This window comes from Erinaceus europaeus, chromosome 2 (assembly GCF_950295315.1).
Source record: "Erinaceus europaeus chromosome 2, mEriEur2.1, whole genome shotgun sequence".
NCBI lineage: Eukaryota > Metazoa > Chordata > Mammalia > Eulipotyphla > Erinaceidae > Erinaceus > Erinaceus europaeus.
The window spans coordinates 153,317,479-153,331,318 of record NC_080163.1 but is presented as its reverse complement, the minus strand read 5'-3'; positions in this window follow the sequence as shown (position 1 = coordinate 153,331,318).

The following is a 13,840-nucleotide window of genomic DNA, read 5'->3' as shown; positions in this document are numbered from 1 at the left end:
GAACAGAAAGGGAAATTCAAAGGAGGAGTTAACTGAATTTGGAGTAAGGCACCAAAGAAAAAACCCTGGGTGGAGGGTGAGGGTGAATGTTCAGCTTCATGGGGCAGGGGGGCAGGGGGGCAGGGGGGAGGAGATGGGACACAGTCTTTTGGTGGTGGGAATGGTGTTTATGTACACTCCTATCAATTTGCAGTCATATAAATCACTATTTAATTAATATGAGAGGGGAAAAATAGATTGAATGTCTCAAACTTTTTAAAGCGCAGACTGAGTCTTTTTAATACATAGACTGAGCCTTTGAGATGTTTAAAAGCTTAGTCCAGGGAGAACAAAAGCAACTGGCGGCATAGCTATATGCAAACCATGTCAAAGGACATAAAATATGGTGAGGGTATGTATGATACAGCAAATCCTAACAAAGGGATTCTTCAAAGTTAACCCAATTGTCAAACATTGTGATTATTGCAATAACTATCTATTGTCTTCTTAAACCCTAAGACAACAGGAATCTCCCACTTCCTCTATAAAGCCTGTTTCTCCCAATCCTGGAACCTCTGGAGTGGGGCTCACTTCCCTGCATGCTTCTCTCAAGTCAGGCCAAATGATATTGCATCTGCTTATTCCAACCTAATCAAAGCAACAAGTACCATCTCAGCATGCTTCACCCCAGACTGTGTACAGAGACATCAAGCATGGATTGCCAACCCTTCACCCTTATCACTTGGGTGAGACCTTTCCTTTCATGGAAGTCTCTAATTCCATTCCAGATGGTTCACTTCCTAACAAAGTCCCAAAACGTAGATATAGGCCAGGTCCCGTAAGATAGAGCATATGTTCACATGTATCTATAAATTAGGGCAAAATATATACCTGAAAGCAAAAATACACAATAGTCTTTAGTGAGTCAGTATAAAGTTCATAATGAAATAGTGTCTACTTAGACTTAGATACCCTCCTCACCTACTTCCTATTACAGTTCTCTCACTCAGTCCAAAGCTAACCTTAGCAAAGCAAGGACTGCAAAAGCTGAATAAGGGCAAGAGACTGGCATACTTTAACGATGACTCTTTAGTCACTATCAGGCCATTCCATCAGCTGGGGTCCTAATGGGGAGTCCTGAGTCTCCCAAACAGATTTGATAGGCCTAGACCTCAAATAAATCCCTCTCTCCATTGTTTCCAGTCATCTCTATCAGGAACAACACAAAAGACCCCTTTGTGAACCCCCATAGGACCTTACCCTCAACTTGGATCAACAATGGTAGAGAATGTTCCATCCTCCAAAGGGAGGCTGGACAACATACTGCATGCTACACCTGAGGAAGATGGGTCCTGATATTGGGGCAGCTTGAAATGTTCCTACTTATGACCACAGAATATGAGCTCAGATCTACAGAAATGCAGAGGTCACATAGGCAACTAAGCTGAATATGGGTCCCAGATCACATCAAATCAATGGGGTTTGCAGTCAACAACATTTATACACATTTCCCATATTTGGGAGCTACTCTCTTCCCTGATCCAGCTTTCTGGTCCTTTTGCCAGCCATGACATCATCTCCCCAGACAATAATTAGGATTCACCTGCATATCAGATTTCAGGCCCAGGCAAAAAAACAAACAAACAACAAAATAAATAAATAAATAAATAAATAAAACACTAGTATAGCTACAGGCCCCTTGAAATATAACTAAAATATGCCTACTAGCTATCTATAAAATGGAGGACCCCCCCCAGGTGAATAGTGCTTCACCTGCACTATTCCAGCCTTTAGGTCCATGATTGTCCAAGAGTTTGTTTGGCTTTGTATATTAACTCTCTTTTCAGTCACCAGGTTCCAGATACTAGCAGGATGCGACCAGACTTCCCTGGACTGACAATCCCACCAATGTGTCATGGAGCCCTGCTTCCCCAGAGCCCTTCCCCACTAGGGAAAGAGAGAAACAGGATGGGAGTATGAATTGACCTATCAAAGCCCATGTTCAGAGGGGAAGCAATTACAGAAGCCAGGCCTTCAACCTTCTGCATCCCATAATAATCTTGGGTTCATACTCCCAGAGTGTTAAAGAGTAGGAAAGTTATCAGGGGAGGGGTTGGTATATGGAGGTCTGGTGGTGGGAACTGTGCAAAGCTGTACCCCTCTTATCCTATGGTTTTGTCAATGTTTCCTTTTTATAAATAAAAAAAATTTTTTTAAGTTACTAAAACTGTGACAAAAGAATCAATTAGTTATTTTCAAGGTCGCACACCTAAAATAAACATAGAAAGATTGAAAATATAGACATGAAGAAAGCCAGGTTACGTAAACAGTAACCAAAAGGATTCTATGAATAATATTGATTATTGATAGCAGATAAAATGAAATTTAAGACTAAAACCATGAGTAGAGATAAGGAACTTTATTTCAAAATTATTTTTGAAGCTTACAAAGAAGTATAACTTTATGAATATAAATTAATATAAATTAAATATATATATATGCATCTACTAGGAGAGACTAAGCATAAGTAAATGAAAACTAAATTACAAAGAAAATTGGACAAATTAAAATTATAGTGGGAAATTTTAACTCAACTCTCTGGGTCACTGATATAACAGAAAAAGAATCAACAAGAATATGCAACAAGGGGCTGGGCTGTGGCGCAACTGGTTAAGTGCACATATTACCATGCACAAGGGCCCAGGTTCAAGCCCCTGAATGTATAGATAAAGATAAAGGTATATAGGATAAATCTCTGACTTCTGGCTTAGATTAATATCTTTACAGAAGGAATCTCAATGAAAAGAGGACCGAAGAAGAACTTTTGGGTTGGTCATTCATATTTACAGAGCTGATGGTAGGGGAAGAGTCAGTGACAGAGAAAGGTATGGGAATAGAGAAAAAGTAGAATCAGGAAAGAGTTTAAAGAGTTTAACAGAGAAGGCTTGGCAACAGATTTTCACAAAGGGAAAGTTTGTGTTTGGTACATCAGGAAGGCCTTGTAAGATTTTTAAAGAAGTCTTTCATGATTTGGTAAATGGGGAGACTGGGATGAACTCAACAGGATCAGTTATAGTGGAAGCTAGATTGGTGTGGATTGAATGAATAGTATTATATTCATGAGAATGGCTGTGAAGTCAGGAGAGGAAAGAGCATGATTGCTAGAGAAAATACTGGGTGGGAAGCATAAGTTTATCAATAAATGCAGAAGAATTCAGAAGGATAGAAAATTAAAGCATGTGTGAATATGAGTGTGTGTGTGTGTGTGTGTGTGTGTGTGTCTGTGTGTGTCTGTGTGTGTGTGTATGTGTGTGTCTCTGTGTGTGTGATTAATTGTTAAGGGATGTCCCTGAGGAAGTAGAAAGGAACAAACTGGAAGTACAAGTCTTTTTTTTTTAGTTTTTTTATTAATTTTTTTATTTCCTTTTGTTACCCTTGGTTTTTTCTTATTGTTGTAGTTATTATTGTGGTTGTTACTGATGTCGGCATTGTTGGACAGGACAGAGAAATGGAGAGAGGAGGGGAAGACAGAGAGGGGGAGAGAAAGACAGACACCTGCATATCTGCTTCACTGCCTGTGAAGTAACTCCCCTGCAGGTGGGGAGCCAGGGGCTCGAGCCAGAATCCTTACGCTGGTCCTTGAGCTTTGCGCCACGTGCTACGCTACGGCTTGACTCCCGAAGCACAAGTTTTTATTGAGAAACCCTAAACACAATAATTTGATGAGAATATATTCCACGCATATGTGCAGATGTACTTGCACTGTCATATACTGGGGATATTTTAGGGGGTTGTTTAGTGAAATAAGTTTGAAAATATATTTAAATTTTATCAAGATTCTGAAGGATTTAGGGTAGCAATATAACTGTAATATAAATTATACCATTTTAGTTACTAAATTTTCTTATCTAGAACATTCAAATTTGAGAATAATGTTTAATCTTGGTTGATACTTTAGTAATCCATTCAGGAGTACTTAGGAAAAATGACTACTTTTTTATTGGGAGGTTAATGGCTATAGTACAGTTGTTGGCACATGAGAATAATTTTCCATCTCACCATTATAGGGACCTGTAAAATACTCTCACCCCCAGTTAGATCCTTTTCCATCATCATGTACCAGACCTGAAAGCCTTTCCCCCACTAATGTCTCCATCACTCTCCCTGTCTCCTTCCCCCAGAGTCCTTTGCTTAAGTGCAATACATTAAACTAATCCAAGTTTTGTACTGTGTTTTTCTTTTCTGTTCTTGTTTTTTAAATTCTGCCCATGAGTAATGAAATCATACCATATGCACACTTCTCTTTCTGATGTGTCTTACTTAACATAATTCCTTCAAGCTCCATCCATCAAAGATTAGGTGAGGAAGATGACTTTATCTTTTTTTTTTTTTTTTACTTTGCCAGAGCACTACTCAGCTTTGGCTTATAGTAGTGCAGGAGATTGAACCTGGGACTTTGGAGCCTCAGGCATGACAGTTTCTTTGCAAAACCATTATGCTATTTACCCCCGACCCACTTCATCATTCTTAATAGCTAAGTAGTATTCTACTGTGTATATAAACCACAGCTTGTAGCACAGGAGGTGGTGCAGTGGGTAAAGCATTAGACTCTTAAGCATGAGGTCCTGAGTTCAATCTCTGGCAGCTCATGTACCAGAGTGATGTCTGGTTCTTTCTCTCTCTTCCTGTCTTTCTCATTAGTAAATAAAATCTTAAAAATAAACCATAAAAAGAGAAATGAAATTAGATGTTTGTTAGTGCAATAGCTTATTTCTAAGCTCTGAATTCTATTCCACTGGTCTGTGAGTTTATTTTTGTTCTAATTATCAGGCAGATTTGATTACAATAACCCTATGATATAGTTTGAGGTCAGTAAGTGTGATAACTCCATTTTTGTTCTTTTTTTCTCAAGACTTTTTTTTAGTGATTTTATGGTATTTTATGATTCCAGATAAACTTTTGTAGCATTCATTTTTAATTAAAATTGAGATGTCTGCTATATAATGAATGATTGTAACTGTGCTTTTGGGCTCTACTGAATAATACTTTACATCTTCAATTTTATACAGTGACATAAATAAGAAGGGAAAAACATATGGATCATATTTGTTCAAAACGAGTGAGATCATCAGAGCACAAGAATTTGATCCCTTAATAGATTTAGCTAAGAGCCATCTCTTTAATGGTATAAAATGAAAAATGACAAACAGATGCAGATTAGTTAGGGGAAATCTGACAGCAAAATTTAACTCAAGCTATATGTGAGACTTTTTCAGGTAATTAAAAAAATGTATTTTAATCCCTCTGTGCTAGTCTCCATAATCAGTATCATACTAAAATACCACTGTGCTACTTCCACTTAGATGGCTTTGTCTTCCAATTCTGGGGGATTTTTGCAATTATGAAATAAAGAATCCTATTCATCATATGTATTAATCACTACAGTAAAAAGTAGTTCACCTACCATCTTTTTAAATATATTTTATTTATTTTCCCTTTTGTTGTCCTTGTTTTTTTTATTGTTGTTGTTGATGTAGTCGTTGTTGGATAGGACAGAGAGAAATAGAGAAAGGAGGGGAAGACAGAGAGAGGGAGAGAAAGACACCTACAGATCTGCTTCACCACCTGTGAAGTGACTTCCCTGCAACCTTATGCCAGTCCTTGCGCTTTGCACCAACTGCGCTTAACCAGCTGCGCTATCGCCCAACTCCCCAACCTACCATCTTTTTTAAAGAGAGAGATACTGGAGTATTTCTTATCTCTGGTTGATAGTGGTGCTAGGCATTGAACCTAGGACCACAGTCTCAGGCATTAAAATGTTTTACATATCATTATGCTATCTCCTCTGCCCTCACATACCATGTTGTTTTCCAGAAAATATCTGCTATAACCCAAGACCTAAGACTTTATCTACTACCAATGCAATATAGTTGATGTTGAAAAAGTTGGAATTGCAGGACCTTGATATGCTCTCTGAATCATGGAGGAGAGATGAAATTAATCCCTTGAGATTTGTTTCAAGTACACATATACTTTATAATATTCTAATTCCCTGAAATTATGTATAACAGAGTATTTATGTGCAGAATATGTTTATAGCACATAATTCATCAAACATGACTAATAATAGGAAAATTTACTAGAGATTTTCAATGTTGTTCTAGAGACCCTTAGGGGAATAGGAGTACCTTTCAAAGGTTTCACAAGGTCAAAATGACATTTGTAATTATACTAAGACATGATTTTTCTTTTTAAGTCTCATTATCCTATAAGCTGGAATTTTCCAGAGTGATATTGAAACAGATAGAATGTTAAAGCAGATATGAGAATTCAACTATCTGCTACTAAGCCTAATATTTAAAGGTATTTGTAAAATATAGAATAGCTCTATCTCAGGGGACCTGGTCTACATCTAAGTTTGGGGACTTTAATGGGGAGTGGAACACCTGGAATGGAATTAGAGAATACTATGAAAGGAAAGGTCTCACCCGAGTGATAAAGCTGAAGGGTTGTCATTCCACACCTGAAGTCTCTGGACACAGTCTGAAGTGAAGCATGCTGGGGTGGTACTCGTTGCGTTGATTAGGTTGCGATTGGCAGATGCAATATTATTTTATATGAATTGAGAGTAGCATGCAGGAAAGTGGGCTCCACCCTATAGGTTCCAGGACTGGGGGAAATATAGGCTCTATAGTGGAAATGTGAGGTTCCTGCTATCTTAGGGTTCAAGAAGACAATGGATAGGTATTGTAATCATCACATTATTTGGTAATTGGGTTAACTTTGAAAAGTCCCTTTGTCAGGGTTTGCTGTATAATACCCAGCATCTTGTATATAGCTGTGCCACCGGTTTCTTCTGTTCTACCTGGTCTAGACTTTTGAGAGAGTCTACATATCAAAGACTCAACCTATGTATTAAGAAGACTCAGTATGTGTTTTAAAAAGTTCGAGACATAAGATCAATTTTTCCCCTCTCGTAATAGTTAAATAGTGGTTTATATGACTATGCTTTAATAGGAGTGTACATAAACACCATTCCCACCACCAATAGACTGTGTCCCATCCCACCCACCCACCCTGAGATACAGCATATGTTCACACATGTCCATAAACCAGGGAAAAATATACACCTGAAAGCAGAAGTACACAAGAGTCTGCAGTGAGTGCCCCCCAATACTTCATCTGCACTATTCCAGCTTTTAGGTCCATGATTGGTCAGCAATTTGTTTGGCTTTGTATGTTAACTCTCTTTACAGCCACCAGGTTCTGGATGCCAGCATGATGCTGACCAGACTTCCCTGGACTGACGACCCCACCAATGTGTCCTGGAGCCCCGCTTCCCCAGAGACACACCCCACTAGGGAAAGAGAGAGGCAGACTGGGAGTATGGATTGACCAATCAACACCCATGTTCAGCGGGGAAGCAATTACAGAAGCCAGACCTTCCACATTCTGCAACCCACAACAACCCTGGATCCATACTCCCAGAGGGTTAGAGAATGGGAAAGCTATCAGGGGAGGGGAGGGGATATGGAGATTGGGTGGTGGGAATTGTGTGGAGTTATACCCCCCATCCTATGGTTTTGTTAATGTCTCCTTTCTTAAATAAAATAAAATAAAACAAAGTAAATAGAATAGCCTCACTAATTCTTTTTGTTTTGAAAACTACAGTCACATTTCATTAAAATGATATTTATGCTGAAGGAGGATTTGCCCTATATTGTGCTTTCTGAATCTGAACAGCCATGGTTCTTGTCTATACCAGAAAACTCTCACCTATAATATCTTCATATAAGAAGAGATATTTCCTGTTTTCAGCACTTTATGTTCCATTCTGAATGCCAATACAATGTGAAACTTTTTCATATTCCTGTGGTCCATGTCTATCATATTTTTCATCTTTGTAACTCTATGCTATGCTTTGGAATTTCCTTCAGATCTTCCAAATTTGCTAATTCTTTTTACAATGGAGTCTAACTTCTTTTATTTAGTCCTTCCTTCTATTGGATTTGTTAATTCAGCTACCATATTTCTTTTTTAATTTCAGAAGTTCTACTTTATTGGGTGAGGGAGATAGCATAATGATTATGCAAAAGACTTCCATGCCTGAGATACCAGGTGTCCCAGGTTCAATCCTCAGCACCACCATAAGTCAGAACTGAGCAGTGCACTGGTAAAAAATGTTCCATCCTCCAAAGGGAGGCTGGACAACATAATCTATCTTCCACCTGAGGCAGATGTCCTGAAACTGGGGCAGCTTGAAATCTTCCTACTTATGACCACAGAATGTGATCTCAGATCTACAGGGATGCAGAGGTCACATAGGCTCCTAAGCTGAATACGGGCCTCAGATCACATCAAGTCAGTGGGGTTTACAGTCAACAATATTTATACACTTTTCTCATATTTGGGAGCTACTCTCTTCCCTGATCCAGCTTTCTAGCCCTTTATCCAGCCATATCATCTCCCCATACAATAACTAGGATCCACCTGCATATCAGATGTCAGGCTCAGAGAAAAAAAAAAAAAAACTAGTATAGTTATGGACCCTTTGAATCTAACTAAAATAGGCTTACTAGCTACCTACAAAACAGAGACCCCCCAAATCTTCATTAGCACTATTCCAGCCTTTAGGTTCATGATTAGGCAACAATTTGTTTGGCTTTATATGTTAACTCTTCTTTCAGCCACCAACTTCCAAATGCTAACATGATGCCAACCGGACCTCCCTGGGCAGACTACCCCACCAATATATCGTGGAGACCCGCTTCCCCAGAGCCCCACCCCATTAGGGAAAGAGAGAGACAGGCTGGCAGTATAGATAGACCTGTCAACACCCATGTTCAGCGGGGAAGCAGTTACAGAAGCCAGACCTTCCACCTTCTGCACCCCATAATAAACCTGGGTCCATACTCCCAGAGGGTTAAAGAATAGGGAAGCAATCATGGAAGGGGATGGGATACGGAGTTGTGGTGGTGGGAATTGTGTGTATTACCCTATGGTTTTTTTCAGTATTTCCTTTTTTTTTTTTGTATTTTTTAAATTTTATTTATTTATTCCCTTTTGTTGCCCTTTTTGTTTTATTGTTGTAGTTATTGTTGTTGTTGGATAGGACAGAGAGAAATAGAGAGAGGAGGGGAAGACAAGAGAGGGGGAGAGAAAGATAGACAGACCTGCTTCACTACCTGTGAAGCGACACCCCTGCAGGTGGGGAGCCGGAGGCTCGAACTGGGATCCCTACACTGTTCCTTGCACTTTGCACCACCTACACTTAACCCACTGCACTACTGACCAACTCCCTCAGTATTTCCTTTTTATAAATTAAAAAAAAAATCCAAAAATAAATAAATAAATATTTTAAAAATCACTTTATTCTTTTTAATGTCAGGTTTGTGTACATATGTATTCTTGGTTACAGCTCTGATTTTATTTCTCTATACCTTTTGAAAAAAAATTTAAAACATTTTATACTCATTGATTGTTCAGTTATATGAATTATGCTAGAAGTCTAATATCATTTTTTTTCTTACATTCACACATGGGAATTCACTTCTTGTCTGGTGCAATATTGGATTGTGTGTTATGTTCAATAGAGTCATATAGTCAAAGGAGTCTTATTCATCCTGGATTAAAGACACAAACCTTTAAAAGAAGCAAATCTGCATGTGCTTATTTGGCAGTATGTTTTAAAACCATTAATTAAGCATATCAGGACAGACCTAGGGTTCTACAGTCTAACAATAAACTTTTATTTTCCTAAGCCAAATCAGAGAATTTGTTTTATTATCTTCTGTTGCTTGTAACTGTTTTCTAGTTCATCTTTTCAAGGCAGTTGTAGTGCTTGAAGATTCCAGTTTTATGTGACAGTTTTGGTGCTTCTTTGATGCTCTACTTTGCTGGGCCCAATGTTTTAAGTTCATATGACTGTTGAACATAATTTACTAATTAGACACTGCTTCTAAATGACAAATTTACTAATTTGAAATTATTTTAGACTTGCTTATTAACATTAGTTCTGTGGTCCAGGAGATAGCACAATGAATAAAGTGTGGTATTATCAAGCATGAGTTCCTGAGTTAAATCCTAAGCATCACATGTCACATGTGTTCACACACACACACCACACACACACACACACACACACACACACACACACACACACACACACACACATCTTTAAAAAAAAAATCAGCTCGGGAGTCCGGCGGTAGCGCAGCGGGGTTAAGCGCACGAGGCGCAAAGCGCAAGGACCGGCAGAAGGATCCCGGTTCTAACCCCGGCTCCCCACTTGCAGGGGAGTCGCTTCACAAGTGGTGAAGCAGGTCTGCAGGTGTCTATCTTTCTCTCCTCCTCTCTGTCTTCCCCTCCTCTCTCCATTTCTCTCTGTCCTATCCAACAACAACGACATCAATAACAACAACAATAATAACTACAACAATAATAAAAAGACAACAAGGGCAACAAAAAGGAAAATAAAAGAATTTAAAAAAAAATCAGCTCCTTACTTCCTTGTCATCAGTAGCAATATTACCAAAGGCATATAAAAGAAAACAAAGAACTTTTCTGCAACTCTTATCATCTTCTACCCATCTGTCATTCCTAACCTGTTCCTTATCTGTCAACTTTTCCTAGTAATCTGGTTATCCTCTGCTGACTTTACTTGGTCAATCATTACCTAATACTAAAAATATAATAAAAATACATTTTTACTCCCATTTTCCATTTTACACTGTACATGAAGGACTTAAGTTTTTTTTTGTATCATTGTTAATGTTTTAATTACTTTATGGGGGGAATTAATGGTTTATAAGGCAGTTGCTGTCACATGCACTGTTCTTTATTTCCCAGTGATATGTCTCTTTTAATGTCATATTACTGCAAAGGGTAAGGAAGGGGCCATTAACTTAAGTGAGAAGACAAGCTTATTGATTGTATCACAGCCTGAGCCCAGATGTAGCTTCTGACTGGAGCTTGAATTTGCAGTGAGCAGCTTAAGTTCTAAGGACTAGTATCTGAGTTAGACATTTATACAACTGGGAACATCTTCTGGCATATTTCATCATGATTCAATCTAGCAGATTGTATGTTTCTAGGAATTTATTCATTTCCTCTAAAGTATTTATTCTGATAGCATGCTACTGCTCATAGTAATTTCTCATGATGTATAGGATTTATATGCTATCCTCTTTCTTAATTTTAGCAGACGGTTTGCAAACTTCGCTTTTCAAAGATTTTCTTAGCTTCATTTTTCTTTTCTATTGTCTTAATTTCAATTTTCCATACTTACTTTTGCATATTTGTACCATGTATGGGTGTGAAGTTATACCCCTAAGGGTTGAATGATGGCACATCCAGTTGACAGCACATATTACATGCATAAGTACCCAGGTTCAAGCCCCTGATCCTGCAAGGGGAAAACCTTCACAAGCAGTGAAGCAATGCTGCAGGTGTCTCTCGCCTTCTTTGTTCCCCCTTTTTGTCTCTCTTTAAGAAGTGTGGCTGTCCCTCAAGCCATCTCATCCCTGTGTGGAAGAAACCATGACACTATAATGCCTATTCTGAGAAGAAACCTGCGGTTGCATGCTCAAGATAGGGTTGATCAATGACTATCTAAGATGACCACTGGCCTACAAGAACCAGGACCCCTACGGTAGAGAACTTCCTAGAGAGATCCAGATATCTTGCCCACTGATGTATTAAATTCTTCTCTATTCACCACACCCAGCTCTGGTCTCATGTTTGTGGATGATTTCTGCAACATTTTGGAAAAAAAAGAAATAAAAAAATTTAAAAAAAGAAAAGGAAAAGAAAAAAAAAACAGTTTTCAGGAGCAATACATTTGGCAAGCAGACATCAAGCCCCAGTGAGAACCTTGGTAGCAATAAAAATAAAGAAATAAAAAAATGAAGGAATGAAGAAAGTATGCCCATGAATTCTAATGATTTTGTAAAAAAAAAATGAAATTATAAATAATGAAAATAGATGTTTTTTCTTTATTAGGGGATTGATGGTTTATAATCGACAGTGAAATACAGTAGTATAATATACAGTAGTATAATATAATACATGTATAATATTTCCTGGTTTTCCACATAACAATTCAACCCTCTCTAGGTCCTCCTTTACCATCATGTTCCAGGACCTGAACTCTTCCTCCCACTGCAGTGTCTTTTATTTTGATGTAATTCACTAAACCCAGCCCAAGCTCTGCTTTGTGTTTTCCCTTCTTTTCTTATTTCTCAACACCTGTATATGACTGGGATCATCCCATATATATCCTTCTCTTTCATGCTTATCTCATTAACCATGATTCCTTCAAGCTCCAAGATGAGGGGAAGAAAGTGAATTCACCATTATTTAATGGATAGAAATAGCCAGAAGTCGAGAGGGAAGGGGGATATATATATATATATATATATATATATATATATATACAGAGAGAGAGAGAGAGAGACCTGGCATCCCTGCTTCACCACTCGTGAAGCTTTACCTCTGCAGATAGGGACCAGGGTCTCAAACTCAGGTCCTAGCACACTGTAACATAGGCACTCAACCAGGTGTGCCACCACCTGGCCCCAAATTCACCATTTTTAATAGCTAAGTAGTATTCCATTGTGTATATATGCACACCAAAACTTACTCAGCCACTCATCTGTTGTTGGGCACCTGGGTTGCTTCCAGGTACTGGCTATTATGAATTGTGCTGCTATGAACATATGTTTATACCAATCTCTTTAGATGCATGTGTGTTTGGTTCCTTAGGTTATATCCCTAGGAGAAGAACCGCAGGGTCATAAGGTAGGTCCATTTCTAGCCTTCTGAGAGTTCTCCAGACTGTTCTCCACAGAGGTTGGACCAATTGACATTCCCACCAGCAGTGCAGGAGGGTTCCTTTGACCCCCACAAGCTCTCCAGCATTTGCTGCTATTACCTTTTCTGATGTATGACATTCTCACAGGAGTGAAGTGGTATCTCATTGCTGTCTTATTTAAAGTTCTCTGAAAATCAATGATTTGTAGAATTTTTCATATGTTTGTTGGCCTTTTGGATCTCTGCTGAATATTCTATTCATATCCTCTCCCCATTTTTTTGGGGGGGGATAGAGTCATTTGGTTTTTTTTTTAATTTTTTTATTTATAAAAAGGAAACACTGACAAAACCATAAGACAAGAGTTGCTGAGTTTGGTAATCTCTCTCTATATATTGGTTATTAGCCTCTAGTCTGGTGTATGGCATGTAAAGACCTTATCCCAATATATTCCTTTTTTTATTTCATTATTGGGTAATTAATGTTTTACTTTCAACAGTAAATACAATAGTTTGTACATGAATAACATTTCTCAGTTTTCCATATAACAACACAACCCCCACTAGGTCCTCTTAAGGACCAGTATTGTGCCCCCACCCGCACCCCAGAGTCTTTTACTTTGGTCAATACGCCAATTCCAGTTCAGGTTCTACTTGTGTTTTCTCTTCTGATCTTGTTTTCAGCTTCTGCCTGAAAGTGAGATCATCCCATATGCATCCTTCTGTTTTGACTTATTTCACATAACATGAATTTTTCAAGGTCCATCCAAGATCGGCTGAAAACAGTGAAGTCACCATTCTTTATAGCTGAGTAGTATTCCACTGTGTATATATACCACACCTTGCTTAGCCACTCATCTGTTGTTGGACACCTGGGTTGCTTCCACGTTTTGACTATTACAACTTGTGCTGCTAAGAACATATGTGTACACAGATATTTTTGGATGGGTGTGCTGGGTTCCTTAGGATAAATCCCCAGGAGAGGAATTGCAGGATAATAGGCTAGATAATAGGCTAGGATAATAGGCTAGATCCATTTCTAGCCTTCTGACAG